The sequence below is a fragment of the Eubalaena glacialis genome, chromosome 13 (genome assembly GCF_028564815.1).
Source record: "Eubalaena glacialis isolate mEubGla1 chromosome 13, mEubGla1.1.hap2.+ XY, whole genome shotgun sequence".
Lineage (NCBI taxonomy): Eukaryota > Metazoa > Chordata > Mammalia > Artiodactyla > Balaenidae > Eubalaena > Eubalaena glacialis.
In genome coordinates, this window is record NC_083728.1 from 82,007,997 (window position 1) to 82,025,908 (window position 17,912).

The 17,912-nt window shown below is 44.4% G+C and overlaps 1 protein-coding gene across 3 annotated transcripts in view; it reads right to left on the reverse strand.

Annotated features, from left to right (window-relative positions):
* AUTS2 (activator of transcription and developmental regulator AUTS2) overlaps positions 1–17,912 on the reverse strand; it is a 1,116,331-nt gene that overhangs the window by 275,805 nt on the left and 822,614 nt on the right. The gene's annotated exons all lie outside the window — the stretch shown is intronic.

The window sequence follows — 17,912 nt, forward strand, 5'->3', positions numbered from 1 at the left end:
CCTCAAAGTTCTGAATTACCCGTAAAATGGTACACCTACTGTGGTGTATGTGTTAACTTACGTGCAACTCAGTGTGCCTGACGACCTGGATCTCACACACACACACACACACACACACACACACACAGAGTGAACATTTCTGTTCTACTTATTTTTTTCTTGATCTCACTTGAGAGAGGTCTATTCCAACAGAGCAATGGAGGCTAAAGTCAACTGTAGTGAGAGAGAGATCTTTCAAGATTATCTGGCCTGTTGCCTGCCTGCAAACAATCCAATATCCTTTTCAAGTGTTTTCAGGAAGCCAACGCCATACTCTGCCTTAGACGTCACAATTTGCCCTTTTTTTTTTTTTTTGAGGCAAATCGGTACTGACTGTGGTACCTGGCACACACGAGGCCTCTAAAAAAGTAAGCTACGATTATTTTTATCATTTTCATGACATCTTTCTTTCCTGTGCCTCCCTTTCAGCCTCTTCTGTCTTGGTTTCTGTAGGCCTGGGGGTTTTTCAAAGTGATCTCCGAGATGCTGACTTCGGGTTAGCACAGCGCTGGGGGGAAGCTCCAGGCACTCAAACCCCCATCTCTGTTTATAATGGATTAGGCTTCCATGACCATCCCAGGTCTAATAGAAAGAGAACACCTCAGCAGGTAAAAGGAATTTGAAAACCAATGCCCTACCTAGGCCAGGTGTCTAGTCTTTGGCATCATTCTTTTCAAGTACTAAATGACCAAAGAGTCATATAGCAAAAGAGATTTATGCAGATGAACTCAAAATCAATCTACATTACAGAAGAAGAGCTATTCAATGCATCACTATTAACGTCTGCTCCCCTTCCCCACATGTGTCTGGGCTGCTCACGGAGGGCGGGGCTGTGGTTGACATTGCTGATTTGGGGGAAATGGCACGTGTAGGACATGTTTGGGGCTGTTTGGGAAGAAGGTCCAGTGCTCACGGTCCTGGAGAAAAGCTCCATGCCTCAGAGTATGCCCCTGAAGGGTCAGGGTGGCGGCTAGGTTTCAGAATCAAGCTCCATAAAACAAATGGCTGCAAATGGCCTTTTCCCCATCTTATACTGCAGTAATTCATAAAGCCCTCCAAGGGGATTTTTATGGCTTTATATTAATGTTCATTTAGGAAAGAAGTGAAAAGGGCATCATCAAGGTTTTAAAAAATCATTATAAAGGGTCCTCACTTGGGTTAATAGTGATACCTTAGCACAAAAAAATGCACTGATATACCATTAAAAATTGTTCTAAGATACTGTTTTTTCATCATTTTTATGTGACCTCCTTTTTGTCTGCACTTAAACTACTGAGATAAAAAAGTAGACTGGGTAATTAAATTTCCTCTTCATTTTCACCTTAATTCAATAATATTAATCAAGTATTTATAATATGCCAAGTACTGTGTTAAGGGTCTGGCGAAATAATATCTAATCTCTACTTTCAAGGAGCTCAGTGTTTATAAATTCATTAAAAAAATAAAACTACTAAAATTTGTAATTATTTGTGTACATGTGTCATCATTAATGATGATCTTATCCATACTGACTTTAGTTTGATTTGAAGAGTTTTGCAGCCAGTTTGAGATTTTAAAAAAACTAGAGCAAAAGTAAAAAACAAGTAGGGACCACCAACAATGCGCTGGAGAATGACATGAAAGACTCATGAGAGATTTAAAGGAAATTATGGTCTTAAAGAGGAAGGAAGGGGTGGATGACATGGTGGTGTCACTGCAGATGCATATACGGGGGAAAAAAAGGCTATGAAGGGTTGGGTGGATTGAGTAAATTTAAAAGGAAAGGAGATGGGGGGGGACGCATCTCTGGGTGGTGGTTTTCTGAGAAGGCTCCTGAAGGTGGGACGGGGAGGCACTAGTCATTCATTACTGGTGGAAAACTCTGACCCCCAGAGCATACAATGCTATCCTCGAAAGGAAACACATCTGCCAAAGAAAGCATTTGAATGGGAGGCTTCCCTGTCTAGAGAGCAGCGCTGCTAGTGGGATGTCAGAATGAAGACTACATTAGAAGGATACACAGAAATTTAGCAGTGGTTATTTCTGGGTGGTGGAATTATGAGTGATCTTTATTTTCTTCTCCGTACTGATCTTTATTTTTGATACTGAAAATGTCTTACTTTTATAATAGAAAAGCAATGCATGTTATTTTTCAAAAAAGTAACGACCAGAACAACAGAACATAAAAAGGAAGAAAGGAAATAAGATTGGGTCCACAGAGCAGTCCGAGTCATAATAACATCCTTTCAAATAAAGGCTGCCCTTCTCACACTCTCATCTCTGTTGTGGACGGTCACAGCAATTCTCCCGGCAGGACTGCTGGGGACACGCATGCTATTTTATTGAGGGTCAGGACCAAGTCTCAGGGATCCTCAAGCTGTGGGGCAGCAGCTGTCAGGCACTCATTCGGGCCATCACTGCCTACCCGGGTCAAGTTCAGGGGCAGGTAGAATGATAAAGTTGTTCCCGATGACAACCCAAGATCTCTGGTGGTTGGGAGGGGTGTACACCTTTTTTTTTTTTTTTTTTCTTTTTTTTTTTGCTCTTTTGTTGTTTCTGAGCTTGGGAAGGGAAGTAAACTTGTGGATTGCCAGTACATACCAAGCGTGGAGGCCTTTTAATCATATTATTTGACAATCACAAAACTCTCCCAAGTACTTAAAGTATGTTAATGACCCAAGATTTAATCTATATTCTTACCCAGCTTGCACAAACCTATAAATAGGCTCATCTCGGGGTTATTGATGTTATAAATTAATTATGGAAATGTCAACCAAATCAGGTACGTGCTGGCAGAGTGATGGGAGGGCAGTGACCCACTGAGCAGGGGGCGACTCTGAGGATGCCCTCTGTGCAAAGTTCACAGCCTCTGGCCAGGTTCCATCCACTCTCAGGGAGCTTAACCTTGAAGAAGACACTCAAGGTGAGTTTCCTCCCGAGTAATTGAGGGAGGCTGGAAAAGTGACTTCTGGGTGTGGTTTTCTCTCCACACCACCTGCCCGCCGTTTCTTCTCCCTCCCTGGGAACAGGTAGGCAAATCTGGTATGCCTGTCTTTCTTTAAACGAGAAGACGATATCTTGGAACTCATCTACATGATGGCTATGTCACCACCCCTCACTGATCCCACTGTTGGAAACTGAAAAATATGCCTGGGAAAGGAAGAGGTGGTCAAAAACTGATTCGTTTAAAAGGAATGTTTTCTACAAGAGAGGACAGCACTCTTCTCATAAGGCCTGGAGCCAGTCTGGAACTGCCCAGGGGGGCTAGGAGGTCAAAATAAAGAGTGTGCATGGCAATTCCTTTCCACAGGTCAAAGCAGCTAGATTTTATCCAAATAGCCTATCCTCTAGGACTTACAGGAAACCCAGAAAAGACTTGGCATCCTCCCTGCAAGGAGAGGCTATTTCAACTCTCTTAAATTGCTCCCTTTTGGGGAAGAGTTCTGGGGTCTCCGGCTCTGAACGTAAGTTCAAGTTCTATGGCTCAGGAAGGGATGTAATAATATACTCACATGCCACACTTCCTGATCTGTTGTCATATTCTCCACAACTGGAGACTTTTGGGAAGATGGGTAATTAGGTATTAAATATCAGAAATTATAAATGCCTGCTTGTTCTTTAGCAAATACTCCTTTTCAAAGCGTTGAGTTCTATCTTTGATTTAAATTTCGGCAGAAGGCTTCCTTTGGAGGTTTGGAAGTTATTTTCTACATAATGGGGGTGATGGAGATGATAGAGGCAACGTTTAAGGGGGAAAAATAAAATAAAATAATATACTCACAACGACCATAGTTACTGAGTATTATCAGGCACTGGTGTTTACACTCACCATAATTAATCATTTCAGTAACTTTCTGAGATAGGCACTATCATGCTTGTTCTACCAATGAGAAAATAGGCTCTGAGAAGTTAACTAAGCAGGCGACCGAGCTTCTAAGTGGCAGACCCGGAATCTGAACCTAGGTCTGGTACTGCAGACATAGTTAATGACAATGCAGGTGGACACACCGTAGTCTGAGCGCCTCAGGAGGGCATTTACTCTGGCCTTCTGACCTCATGAAGATGAATACCTAAACCAGATGGCAATCTCTTCTCCACTTTAAAATCTCTGGGAACAGTCCACTCAGCACATGCCTTAGAAAAACTGGCGTGTACTTTTATGCCATTTTAACAAACAACCAGTGTGTGATAACTCTAATTTACTCATGTGTCAAGGGACTAATTGTCTTTGGACAATTCCTTTCTGGTTCAAACAGCAAAGTGTCATCACTGCTCAACAGACTCTCTGTCTGTGATCTTGTTTAATGGCAGTGAGCAATACGTTTAACTTCCTTAATACATCTATAGGGTTGGCATCAAGCAGGGCACACGGGCAGTAAGAGAGAGAGGAGAGGCAGAGTCTCTGAGACACAGTGTGGCTCTCGCACTGGGGCACACAAGGCTGCCTGAATTCCAGCCCTCCTCACTCCCCCTCCTCGGAGAAGTCACTTACCCTCACTCCCTAGACAAAGGAACTAGACTAAGAGTGCCTAGTGCCATCTACCTTCCAGAGGTGTTATGGGGATGGGCAAAACACGTGCAAGCTCTCACGATCATCACCATCATTGGCACTTACCCTTTTTGAACACAGATCCTGTATGGAACCGTATTATTAGTTGACTTTTCACGTAGTTTTGTCATATCTTCTTTATCCCCCCTGAGACTATACATTCCTTGAGGGTTGAGAGTCTCATTCACACTTCCTGGGCCCCTCGAAGGATTCAGCACAGCGCTTTACCCACTGGTAGCCTCTTGCTTTTCAAATGGACTTAGTAAAAATGCTGTAATTGAACAGCACTGTGTGTGAGGCACCGTGGGGAGAATTAACAAAGTTATAAATGAGTAAGTGCTGTGAGGGGAACAAGTAGAAGATGTGGTCCCAGCCATTTAGGTCCTTAAATGGAGCTTGGAACACTAGGGTGAAAAGCACTAACTAGAAATAAGAGCAGTCAACGTTATGGAGGGAAAAAAAAGGTGTAGAGAAAATGCTATGGTTTAATGGAGGCGGGGAGAGATCATTCTGGCTCGGGGCGGGGGGAGGGGTGCCGGCGCTTCACAGGACCTGAGCCCAGGATGAAGGATCGAAAAGACTGGATTCAATCCCACTCGAGAACACGTATTAAATCAGTTCCCCTCTTCCCCAACTGAAGAGTGTGCACATTAAGGATAGGTAAGGTTTGTCTGCCTCGAAGAAAAACCTAGTAACTCGCTATCTGGCCAAGGGGCAGCAGACAGAGTGTGGACGGGAGGCCCCGCGTACATCAGACTGGCAAATGTCCAACATGCCCGGCCTCTGGGCAGAGATTCCAGGGGCTAAAGGCCTGCCGCTTACGTCTTCAAAAAGAGAACGACAAACAAATAAAAAAGCAGATCTAGATGTCACTGCCCTCTGGGGTAACCTGACTGGAAGAAGGTTACAGGCTCCATTTCAGTGGAGATGGAGACAGGCCCCCAGATCTCCCCGAAGGAGTTCGAGCCAGACCTAGACCGCGGGAAAGGACAATATCCCGTTTCCTGATCAACAGCTTCCGCCATAAAGTACTTTAGGATCTGTTTCCTGGTTCCCCGCAGCGGGTCCTAATTAAATGGGTTTTCCTGCATGAGTTCTGACATCTCTGGGGATGTCACTGACTGAGAGGGAATATAACTAAAGGCAAAAAAATCATGATCGTGAACAAGGACTTAAACTTGACTGCCCACCCTGCACAGTGCCTCCCCTAAACACGATGAATAAATGAGGTAAATATAAGGGAGTTTCACAGGACGCCATGGGTGGTTATACTTATACATTCCTTATCTCAAAATGAAGAGTAGAGACTTACCAAAGCCAAGCTTTCAATGGATGTGTAGGGGGCTCTAAACGTTAAAGGGAAGTTTTGGGGGGCAGTGTTCTAAGACAAAGAGGAAGAAAGCTTCTGCTGTTCTCTGGGGGACTCTGGAGTCTGCTTGTGGAAGCATGAGGACTGGACCGGGGGCCCCGGGGAGGCTGGGCTTACACGTGACGACTGCGGCGAGGCCAGAACGCCGGCGGGGGCCCCGCAATGAAAGGGAGTGAACTTTATCTCGTGAGTCAGATTTCCTAACTATGTTACCCTCTGTGCGAAGTCTTTGGCCCGCAGCCTTTAGATCAGTCTTATTTCAATGCTCCAGCCTGTTCTCTATGGCACTATTTGTAATTAGAGGAGCTTTTGATGCCGGAGCGCAAAGGGGTTTGGAGTGTCCCCCGAAACCAGTCTGCGACGTGGCTGCTGATTCCTGAGGGGTCGCCGGGGCCAAGGTGAATCCAAGGGCAGAAGAGCTCGCACTCGAAGGCTGAGCCGCCTTTTAACACGCAGAACATCTTTCTCCTCTGCCCTGTGGGAGAAGCGGTGTGGTTTTATCAGGGGAGCGAGCAAACTCCCCTGAAGCGCGGGGGCTCGTGACACAGGGCCCTCGCCTTTGAGAAACACGACTGTGCCTGATACATGAGACACAGGACGGCTGACGGGCCAGAACTGGGTTTGCCCCGGCACATTTTGTGTTTTGACTTTTATGGAAAGGAGATCCTCACCTAAAAAAGCATCACTTGAGGGGCTGTCACCCTGAGGAAGTAAAAAATACATCTTCTGGGCTCTGAGAACACTAGGCTCCAAGGAGGAAGGGTGACCCTGCTCTGCGCGGCCCTGTGCTGTGAAAGGCACTTGGAGACCCAGCCTCCCAATGGGATATAAGAGGCCTGAGCATATTCTCAAGCAACTCAGAGTCATGCCATTTCGTTAAAATCAAAGCACAAAGGGCTTCCCTGGTGGCGCAGTGGTTGAGAATCTGCCTGCCAATGCAGGGGACACGGGTGCGAGCCCTGGTCTGGGAGGATCCCACATGCCGCGCAGCAACTGGGCCCGTGAGCCACAACTACTGAGCCTGCGCGACTGGAGCCTGTGCTCCGCAACAAGAGAGGCCGCGATAGTGAGAGGCCCGCGCACCGCGATGAAGAGTGGCCCCCGCTCGCCGCAACTAGAGAAAGCCCTCGCACAGAGGCGAGGACCCAACACAGCCAAAAATAAATAAATAAATAAATAAAAATTTAAAATAATACAGACATACATTAAAAAAAAAAAAAATCAAAGCACAAGCACAGTATCACCTTATTGTGATGCCCTTGGTTTCGGGCTTGTAAAACCAGAATCACGCCGAAATCAGCACACAGACTGGCTTACAGAGGCCACGGAAACTGATAAGGCTAGTATTTTGTAGTGACCTGCTGAGGAATGGCTGCTCATAAACAGAGGAGGCATTTGCTAACTATGCAGGTTTGCTGCCAGGCCATTATGGCTTATTTAAAACAGGCCAACGTGGACTCTCGTTACATGCTGAAATTCATAAAACTTTCGAACATGTTATGTTAGTCTTATAAAAGTGGAATGTCTGTGTACAGTATATTTTAAAGACTTTCAAATATTAAGCATTTCACACAAGCTGTGAAAAATGCTGGGCTCCCCTCCCCCCTCCTTCCCGTCTTCCCCATTTCAGCATCAAATGTTATTCAGGGATAATGAAAACCAGAGAAGTCTATGCCTGAATAACTAGGTTGTCTAACTGCATTACATTAAAATGAAAGATCAGACCGTGATTGGAAAGAGCCAACTTAACAGCTACAGAGCCTCGGGAAGGACATACATCTTGTAACTGACCAAGTTTACTGATGTAGACCCTTGATACCTCAGTCAGTGCCATGGCTCTGGTGAGAGAAATTTAATTTCTCTCCGCTGAGCTCCACAAGGATGGTATTCAACTGGAGGGGTTAAACTTAACATGAAACAAGGATCTGAGGCATTTTCTGTGACGTCTAATCCAATCAGAGATGACAGAGGGGTAAGAACAGGAGCTGGCCAGACCTCAGAAACTAATGTCTTTCTCCAGATATGCCTGTTTCTACTTACAGAGATATTACCCTAAAAATGCAGACTGGTGTGTTGAAATCTTGATTGTGGATGGTGAGTTTCCCTAACCCCTTTAAACAAAGCTCTCCTCATTGTAGCTAACAAACACGTTTTTAGGGGTTATTTTAAAGAATGTTTTAGAACACGTACCGAGAAAACATCCACCAGTGAGTCACACACGCAAACTTTCCGCTTCTCCACATTCAACCATTCACAGTGACTGGTGAGACTCATGGCAGGAGACAGCCCCCCTAATGAGCCTTCAAGTTTTGAGATTGTATAGTTACTCCCCCAAACCAAAAAAAAAAAAGAAGCAAAAACCAAAAAACCCCAAACAACCCACTTTGCCCTCATCCCCCACTGGTCCTGTCCTTCCTCACTCCACTGTAACCCCACTGGCCTTCTTGCTATTCCTCAAACACACCATGGACGCTCCTACCTGAGGCCTTGCATTTCTTGCACAATTTGCCTGGGATGCCGCCAATCCTCGCAACCAACCCCCGCCCGTACATCCATGTCTCATTTCCTTCAGATCTTTGCTTAAACGTCACCTTCTCAGTGAGGCCCTCCTTGTCCGTATGTAACATGACATCCCTTCCTACTCTGTTTCCCACCCTGCTATTTTTCTTCTATCATAACACAACACATCGTCTAATATACTAATTAGTCTACATATTTATGTGTTTTTGTCTATCTCTCCCCACTATTAGCTCTAGTCACATCTGTAGTGTTCGTAATAGTGCCTGACAGAGGAGGCATGCAAAAAATATTTGTTAAAAAAAATGAATTGAAGTTAGGGAGGCCAATTCAGTACTTTGGGGATATTTGAATACAAAACTGACAATTTTCTTACATATATCAGAGTCTCAATGTATGAAAGAATGACCCACCTGCTCCTTTAACATTTTCAAGATCCTGAGAAGGAAACCAAAGTCCTTAATTTGATTCCAGCCATATCTCTCTCTCTTTTTCTCCCTATCCTACCCCCAGCCAATTCTGGATGTCTTTTTTCTTTCTGTTTAAAGGTCAGTACTAGGAAAGTCATAAGAAAAACCTGCATGAAAGAATGGTCATGTTTTGTTGATTATAGCCATAAACTCCAGAAACAGTATATCCAACGAGGGACTGACTCAAATACCATTTGAATTGGAACCTCTTTCTTCAAGAATCCTTCTTTCAACAGCCTTTGCGAGGTGAAATAGACATATCCAGTGGGCTGCTGGGTTAATTACAGCTCTGCATAACTCTAACTGTCCCAAGGGGGAAGAGCCCGCTTCGCTTCGCCTGTTTAAAGGTGTCACTTGCTTGACATCCTTCTTGATCTCCTTATATTATTTCCAGCCTGCCCTTCCCCAGGAATGATTCCCTGTAAAGATATCCAGGAAATTCACAGGGTGAAAACACACTGCCAGGGGTCAGATCCCCACGGCTTTTATTTCTGACACACACTACCTATACAATGCCGTTTGTTGCTGGTTTGGCTGGAGGGCAAGAGAAATGGGGAACAGGGAGAGAACCAAGCCAATGTGGCTGTTCCCTTTGGGGTTAGAGATAAAGACCACATCCACAACCCATGGGCTTCCCTTCCTCTGCCCTCTTTATCCTCATGATTCTCTCCACTCCTACCCTCTCTCCTATTTTCAGACACTGCACTGTGTCTGCTTATTGACTTAAATCTCTACATAATTATACCTAAAGCTTGTCCAGTCTCAGTTTACATACCTCCAATCCTGTGTTGCCCAGGATATGCTGAGACAGTGTTGACCATAAGAAATATATTTTATATATGGAATAGAAAACTGTTGCAGTAATAGCCACCATGGTCAAGTTTAATCCCCTCCATCAAGCAGACCTTCAATCCAGTGATCATCTTAACCATGAGGCTTTCTTTACACTGAATGTTCCCACTTCCTTCTGCCCTGTCTCCTGGGTTTGTGTTTCAATAGCAGAGTCTGGATGGCCAAATATGGCAGCTGGCCCTCTGATGTTCCTCTTTCTCTGCTGGGTGGTTTACAGTCTAGAGACTGCTAGGTGGGGCTGGTAATGACCACTTCAGTAAGACGCTGAGGTCATAGGGAAGCTCGGCAGACCACTAACTAGGTCCTTATCATAACAGACTTCAGAGATGCAGGAGGGTGAGGGGGGCATGGGGTAAAAACCATTCCTCATTGGCCATTATAAATACAATACAACATTGAATACTGTTAGCTTTTCCTCAAGCAAATGACATTCTTGCCAAGATTATGGTTAAGTCTTCACTAAAATCCCTAGGTCACTTTTCCCATCTACTATCTCTAAGCCATATGTGTCTCATGCTGTACTTGAAGAATCAGCCATTACTACCCTATGGTGATTCTTTAAAACACAAATCCAAATCAGATTATACTATTTGTATGGTGAAAACCTTCCAGGGCTTCCCTTCTCCCTCAGAGAACATTTGAAACCCCTTAAGCCTCAGAATCTTGTCTTCGTCTACAGCATATGTCAGACATGGTCTCAATCTTTTAATCTGAAGATGGAAAGCTTACTTTCTCCTGCTGATATTTCACCAAACAACTATTTTTTCAGGGGGAGCAGGGCAGAATTAGACCTTGCTTCCTCTAACCTCTAGGAGATGAAATGCTAATAATGTAAGTTTAGAGTCTACCTGAGGGTCTGGCTTTGGACAATAGTCCTGCCAGCAGTGGGGGTTAAGGACAGCCTCAAGCTTCTAAGTCAGGCCTTATAGAAGCCAGCCCAGCTCACCTACTTAGTAATGATAACTTGGTCGTTTATTTAATCTCCCTGGGGTTCAGGTTCCTCACATATCAAATGGGGATAATGAAAGCACCCATCTCAGGGGGTCATACAAGGTTTACATCAGATAATAGCAAAAAAATTATTTAAAAAAATCAAATACAGTGCCTGACAAAAGGGAGTATTCAATAAATAAAGTATGAAAGAAATGTTAAATGTACACCTTCGATATGGCATCTTTTTCTCTCCCAAATGATCCCCACCTAAAATCAACAGTTTCCCCAAGTATCATGTCAGATTCCCATCCTAGGTCTCATCCCATCAAGTCTCAGCCCTACTCAACCGAGTCATATTTACTCAGCTAGAGGAAGATAGAGGTTTTGTGGAGGCTGAAGTTTAAACACCTATAGGGGGTGCTTTTTAAGAAAAACAACAAAAAGTTATGAATGTAAGATTAGGTGTTAGGTTTTGGAAGAGGTCCTGGCAAGTGAAGTGGCTTGAGGTTTAAACTCCACAGCTTCCTCGTAAGCCCACCTCTGTGTACCCCACTTTCACGGACGATGCAATGGGGAGCTCAGAGGCAGACTTTTGTCTCAATCACTTTGGAGTCTCTACTTCCTTATCTGTAAAATGAAGCTAATAATATCTCATTTAGTTCCCACAACCAACCTCGGAAATAGACAGCTGTTTCCCATTATCTTCCATCAAATAATCAAGTCCTGCTTATTTGATCTCCCAAATGAATAGGGTCCCTTTTCTTCTCTCAACCTCCACAGCTGCCCACCTGCATCACCATCGTCTCTCACTTGGACATTAGGGAGTCTCGTGACTTCCGCATCCGCTCTGCCTGCCACGGTCCACTGTCTACACAGCAGCCAGAGTCAGCTTGTTGAAGGACGAATCGGATCATGTCCATCCCGGCCTCAAAGGCTACCGTGACTCCCAACTGGTCTTTTCAAGGTTGTGACTGTGCGTGTGCGCGCACACACACACACGCACACACACATTCAGCCGTTACTTAATGTCGTTGTCTCCCACCAATTTTTAAAATCAATACATCTTATTTAATAGATATTTAGATATTCCTTAACTGTGAAAAGAAATTATTGATTTTATTCATATGTGCATGGAATAGCTACAAAATTAATCATGTATTTGTCCACAAAGAAAATCTTAACCAATAAAGAAGACTAGTGATTTTAAAGGCTGTATTTCACACTAAATTTTAAGCGAGGGACCATGTCCATTCTGTTTGTGGCTGTGTCCCTGGAGCCCACTTTATGATCTAGCACACAGTAGGTTTTGATCAGCATCTGTCAAAAGAAAGAATAAGTGAACGTACAAAAGACAGATGTGACTAGCTAAACTGCCTTTCACATAGAAGATACTGAATTTCACTACTACAATGTTCTGAGCCTTTACAGATGGATAGGCAAGATTATAAGTACTACATAATTAACATTATCGTCTAATATTAATCACGAGGCACCAAAAATCTCCTCCTCCCTGTGACATAACAATTTCTCCCAGACACCTGGTGCCGTGGTTAATCCAGGAGTTCTTCCTCTTGCTCAGCACAAGGCACGTGTTGTTCAGGTGAGTATCCCTCTGAGGAACCTCACTTTCCCAGACAAGATGTGTTCCATTGCTGGTTAAGAGTCTATTGCTAGTGCTGGTCAAGAAACCCAAATTCCGTTTTTTACCATGAACCACACAGAGTCAGCTACTTCTGTTTTCTCCATTCTCTTCCAGGTCCAGAAGACGGGATGAGCTCACTGCCTGTACCATCTGCCTCCTTCCTCCTACCTCCAGGACTTGAGTCTTCACTGTGCTGCCCTGATCAGTCTGTCTCCTCCAGCAAGCAGCCTTCCTGGAACTCCTCCTCCCACCCCCTGGTACCCAGATGTGCAGACAGCCGTGGCTCGCCTCCCCTAGGTTGGCCAGCACCCCTGCTCAGGCCCCCTCTAAGCTTTGCACTTCTGCGCACAGTCTTGGTGGTGATCCTATCACTTCCCTGGTTTACAGCAACACCTACGAGACCGCTCCAGAATGTGAGGGCTGGACGTCCTCTTCACATGGGCCCTCTACTGCCCCATTATCTCCTGTGATGTCACGGCACAGTCCACTGCTGTTTCCCAGCAAATTACCACCAGTTATCATCAGCCCAGTGACTCAGAGAGGCCAGGTGATAAAGCACTGAGGAAGCAAAGAAGAAAATATCCAAAGAATTCTACCTCTCCTGACTTGTCCCCAGCTTCTTCCAGCCAACGTGAAGAAATTTAGTACACCCTGTTGCTCGTCCCAGGCTCTCTGCATCTGCAGCCTGATCTCTCTGTGAGAAATGAGAGGTTTTGCCCCTAGTGACAGGTTTCAGGCAGTTGTCAGCAGCCTGAAGAGGTACCCTTGGGATACAGTCCTTCCCGATGCCCCTAAATCACGTCACTACAAATGTCAGGGAGCCAAACAGTCCTACGGCCTGCTTTCTTGTCAGCAGGCAGAGGCAGAAGAACATTCCCTGGGGGTAAGTCCTCCTGCTGTATTTTCCTCTCAAAGTCCAAGGACCAAACTGGGGCTGGGGACAAGGAAGTAGCTGAAGACAGCCTCATTCAATCTCTAAAAGTTGGTAGAAATAGGCTGGGTGGTGTACTTTCCTGATTTTTTTTTTTCTTTTCCTGCTGTCTTTTTTTAAATGGGAAGCAAAAGAAGCTAAGAATGCCATAAATGAAAAGAAAGATGCCAGATGGAGGGAGGCAGAGGAGGTAAGAGTGATAATGAAGAGAGCTTGATGCCCAAGTGCTGAAATGGGAGAAAGGGAGCTTCCCCTATACTGGGAAACAACCTGTAGGCAATAAGAAACTTCAGGGTGACCTAACAAAAATTCCTCACCTTGGCATTCAAGATCCTGAAAATATATTAACCTAGACCTGCCTAATCTGGCCAACCTCATATTCCAGTTACCCAGAAGCTCACTCCTTTCCCCCAAAACTGTGCTGTTTACCATTCCTCCTGCTGGGAGCATCTTTCCCTAGCACCTTCCAAAATCAGCTCAGCCTTTACCCACCATCCAGGAGCCTTCATCACTGCCTCTCACCAGCTCTCTTGGGACCACTGGGGCACTTACAATATTGGGTAACGCAAGCCTCTAGCAGACTAACCGTACTTGCTGTGAGACTCTGGGCAAGTTATCTAAACTTCCTGTGCCTCAGTGACCTTCCTCTCAAATGGGGATTAAAAACATGACGCCTACTGCACTGTATCAGTGTAGAGATTAGCAGAGTTGATCTGTGATTCTGCAACAGATTCACAAATATTTCCTCAACCAGACTGGAAGTTCTTAAAAGGATAGATGTTATGCCTAGAACCTACTTGAAATACCTCAAAGTGATACACATAATAGGGATTCAAAGAGTTCCAGAAAAGCAACATCCTTGAGTACCTACTGTGTGTCAGGCATTGCCAACAGATGCTGCAGAAGCAAGATGGAGGAGGCTGTGAGGAGCTCACTTGGGGGTGGGAGGGGCTGTATGAGGAGGCACATCTTTTCTAAATTAACAGCGCCCCGACCTGCCCTTTCTTGTGACTGCTCCCAAATCCTTCAGGAAGAGGCTGGTGGCATGCTTGCATTTGTACTGAGCAGAGCTACAATTTGCTGAACATTTTGTTTTGATTAAAAATTAATAGCTGCTTTTGACCCATATGGATTAATTTCACTTTCTCTAAGTATCTCCTTAATTGACAAACTATCATTAGGTTAAAGAACCAATTAAACCAGCACACTACTCCCTCCCTCCCCCCTCCCTCCCTCTGCCAGTCTTCATCCTCCTTCTTCCCTCTCCATGTTGTCCTGCCTGAGTGTTTAATAGACTATCTCCATACTAGCACAATGAGATTAATTACTCAGTGAACACACGAGAACAAAGGTGGGAGGTGTGCTTGATGCGGATGCAAGGCCATGCTGAATCTACCAAAGAGCGGTGGAGGAAGGCTTGCGGGAGGGAGGAAAAGACAAGAAATCCACTTCCACGGCCTCAAAAGATTGACAAGTGCAGTTCTTGTCAATTAACGGGCACTCCCGAGCTTATCAGCCATCAGAGGCTGCGCCATGTGCTGCTTTATCATAGTTCGGCAAAACTCCTTGATAAACTCCCTGCAAAGTGCTGACAAGGTTATTCTAATAACCAGCTGGACAAAGTCCATTCATTGTGCATTGCAACATGTGCTCTATGGTCCTAGCAAGGGGGCATGAAACTCCCTTGCATGCTGAAGGGAGACTTCAGTGGGAAGACTGAACTGTAACAAAGAGCTAGGACCACGCCCCCAAGGATAAAGATTCTGCCCTCTGCTGGGGTTTTCTCAAGGCTTCTAGATCTTACTGGGTGAGTGTTTCTCTCCTCTTTCTTCCTAAAGCTCTGCCAAAGTGAGTGAATAGGAACAGTGTGTCTTTTTGGGGGCTGAAGAGCTTCAAGAAACCTCTGCTAGGGACAGATCCAAAACGACTCACTGCCCTGAAATAGGAGATGTTTATACCTAAACCCATCTTTCATCTGGAGAACTACAGACTTAACAGCTTTCCTGTGGGCGTGTCTGAAACCAACCAAACCTGTCAATTCCAAATTTGGGAGTAGGTAGGTGGAGAAGAAAGTGACTGATGATTGATTCTGTTTTCCTCAGCAGATTTTTTTTTAATGGCACAATCCAACAATGACTTGGTCTACCACATTCTCATAGTTGTACACTGACACGACAATGGTACATAGAGGGAAGCACAGGGAACTGCATTTTTAAAAAATATGGAAGGACCTTTAGAAATTATCTACTCAGTTTCTCCCCCAACATTATGAAAAATTTCAAATATGGAAAAGTATACAGAATTTTACAGTGAACACCCATATACCCTAAACCAATATTCTACCGTTAACATTTCATTATACTTGCTTTATCATGTATCTATTCCATCTAGCCAGCCTATTATTTATCTATCATTCCAACTTCTTTTTAATTGCTTTAAAAAATTACCTTTTAAAACCTATTTGAAGAACACTTTTCTAAATAAACTCTTTTGAGAAAGGCCAATCTATGAAACAGATAAAAATCAAGCTACTATGTTGTCATATGATCTAGCAATCCCATTCCCCGGCATATATGCAAAGAAAACTCTAACTTGAAAAGATACGTGCACCTCAATGTTCACAGCAGCACTATTTACAATAGCCAAGACATGGAAGCAACCTAAATGTCCATCAACAGATGAATGGATAAAGAAGATGTGGTATATATACACAATGGAATACTACTCACCCATAAAAAAGAATAAAATAATGCCATTTGCAGCAACATTGATGGACCTAGAAATGATCAGACTAAGTGAAGTAAGTCAGACAGAGAAAGACAAATACCACGTGACATCACTTATATGTGGAATCTAAAATATGACACAGGGCTTCCCTGGTGGTGCAGTGGTTGAGAGTCTGCCTGCCAATGCAGGGGACACGGGTTCAAGCCCTGGTCTGGGAAGATCCCACATGCTGTGGGGCAACTAAGCCCGTGCGCCACAACTACTGAGCCTGCGCGTCTGGAGCCTGTGCTCCACAACAAGAGAGGCCGCGATAGTGAGAGGCCCGCGCACCGCGATGAAGAGTGGCCCCCGCTTGCCTCAACTAGAGAAAGCCCTCGCACAGAAACGGAGACCCAACACAGCCAAAAATTAAATAAATAAAAAAAAAAAAAAAAAAAAAAAGACACAAATGAACTTACAAAACAGAAACAGACTCATAGATGTAGAAGACAAATTTATGGTTACCAAAGGGGAAAAGGGGGAGGGATAAATTAGGAGTTTGGCATTAGCAGACACAAACTACTATATATAAAACAGATAAACAACAAGGTCCTACTGTATAGCACAGGGAACTATATTCAATATCTTGTAATAAACCATAATGGAAAAGAATATGAAAAAGAATATATATGTATAATGGAATCACTTTGCTATACACCAGAAACTAACACAACATTGTAAATCAACTGTACTTCAATAAACTAAATTAAATTAAATTAAATTAAATTTAATTTAAAAAAGAGCAATGACTGTGACCTCTAAAGAAAAAAATCAAGCTACTGTGGTTGAAGCAGGGTCAGGCCCCTGATGTCTTGACAACCCATGCCCACCTCCACCTGTCCCCGGACTCCAGGGAGGACTGAGTGAAATTACAGATAACTCCTCACCTGGCAAAGGGGCCACTGAGACCCAGGAGGGGTGTGGCCCCATCTGACCACATCCTTGCTATGTGTCCTTGCATCAGTGATCACGTTATGTTTCAATTTTCTTAGTTGTAAAGAGGAGATAATAATTACACAAAACAAAGCAAAACTAGCAGCAAATTCCTGGCACATAGTAAGTAAATGCTCTGTAAACGATAGCTGTTCCTATGATCATTATTAGTATTATCAATGTTATCATTACCACCACAGGGCCTTGGAGAGAAAAGAACAGCCTCAAACAGGATGTGCAGGTGAGAGGAAACGGTGGGAGACTGGGGTGGGGATGCAGACACTCAGATTCCACCGCTGAGCCCATAATCAACCTCGAATAGCTCACAGTGGTATGTAATTGAGAAGAATCCCTGTGTCCTCCCCATCTCAAAGGGGTGGTTTAAAGATTAAAAGGGAGAGTAATTACAAACATTCTAGAAGCAAATTTCTGCAGCAATTCAAAGTGTTCCTATTGTTATTATTAGAGGCGTTGTTCCAGAAACTGAGGAGTTATACAACAGCCCCCTGTGCCACTTGAGAACAAGACTTCCCTCTTTCTGCCTTCAAGCTACACAAACCATTCAGGGTGACTCTTCTGACCCTCAACTACTGTCGTCATCTTCCCCCAAAGAGAATCTCATCATCCCGTTTCTCCACCAAATCAAACCAAACCAAACCAAACCAAACCAAACCTCTGAACGAAACCACTGGGTTTTCAAAGTCTTTTTTTACCTGACACCAAATACCTTGCTAGACTTATCCATCGCCACTCACCCACTTCCCTTCAGGAGCACAGGGCTCACTAGCCGCCGGGTGCACCAATTTCCCCGTTTCTCCTGGGCACGCTGGATCATTCTATGAGTCTGCACCTTTGCAGAGAGGAGAAATGCAGGACTGACCAGGCACCAACTAGGCACAGAGCCAGAGTTCTCCCAAGTCTTCACACCTGTG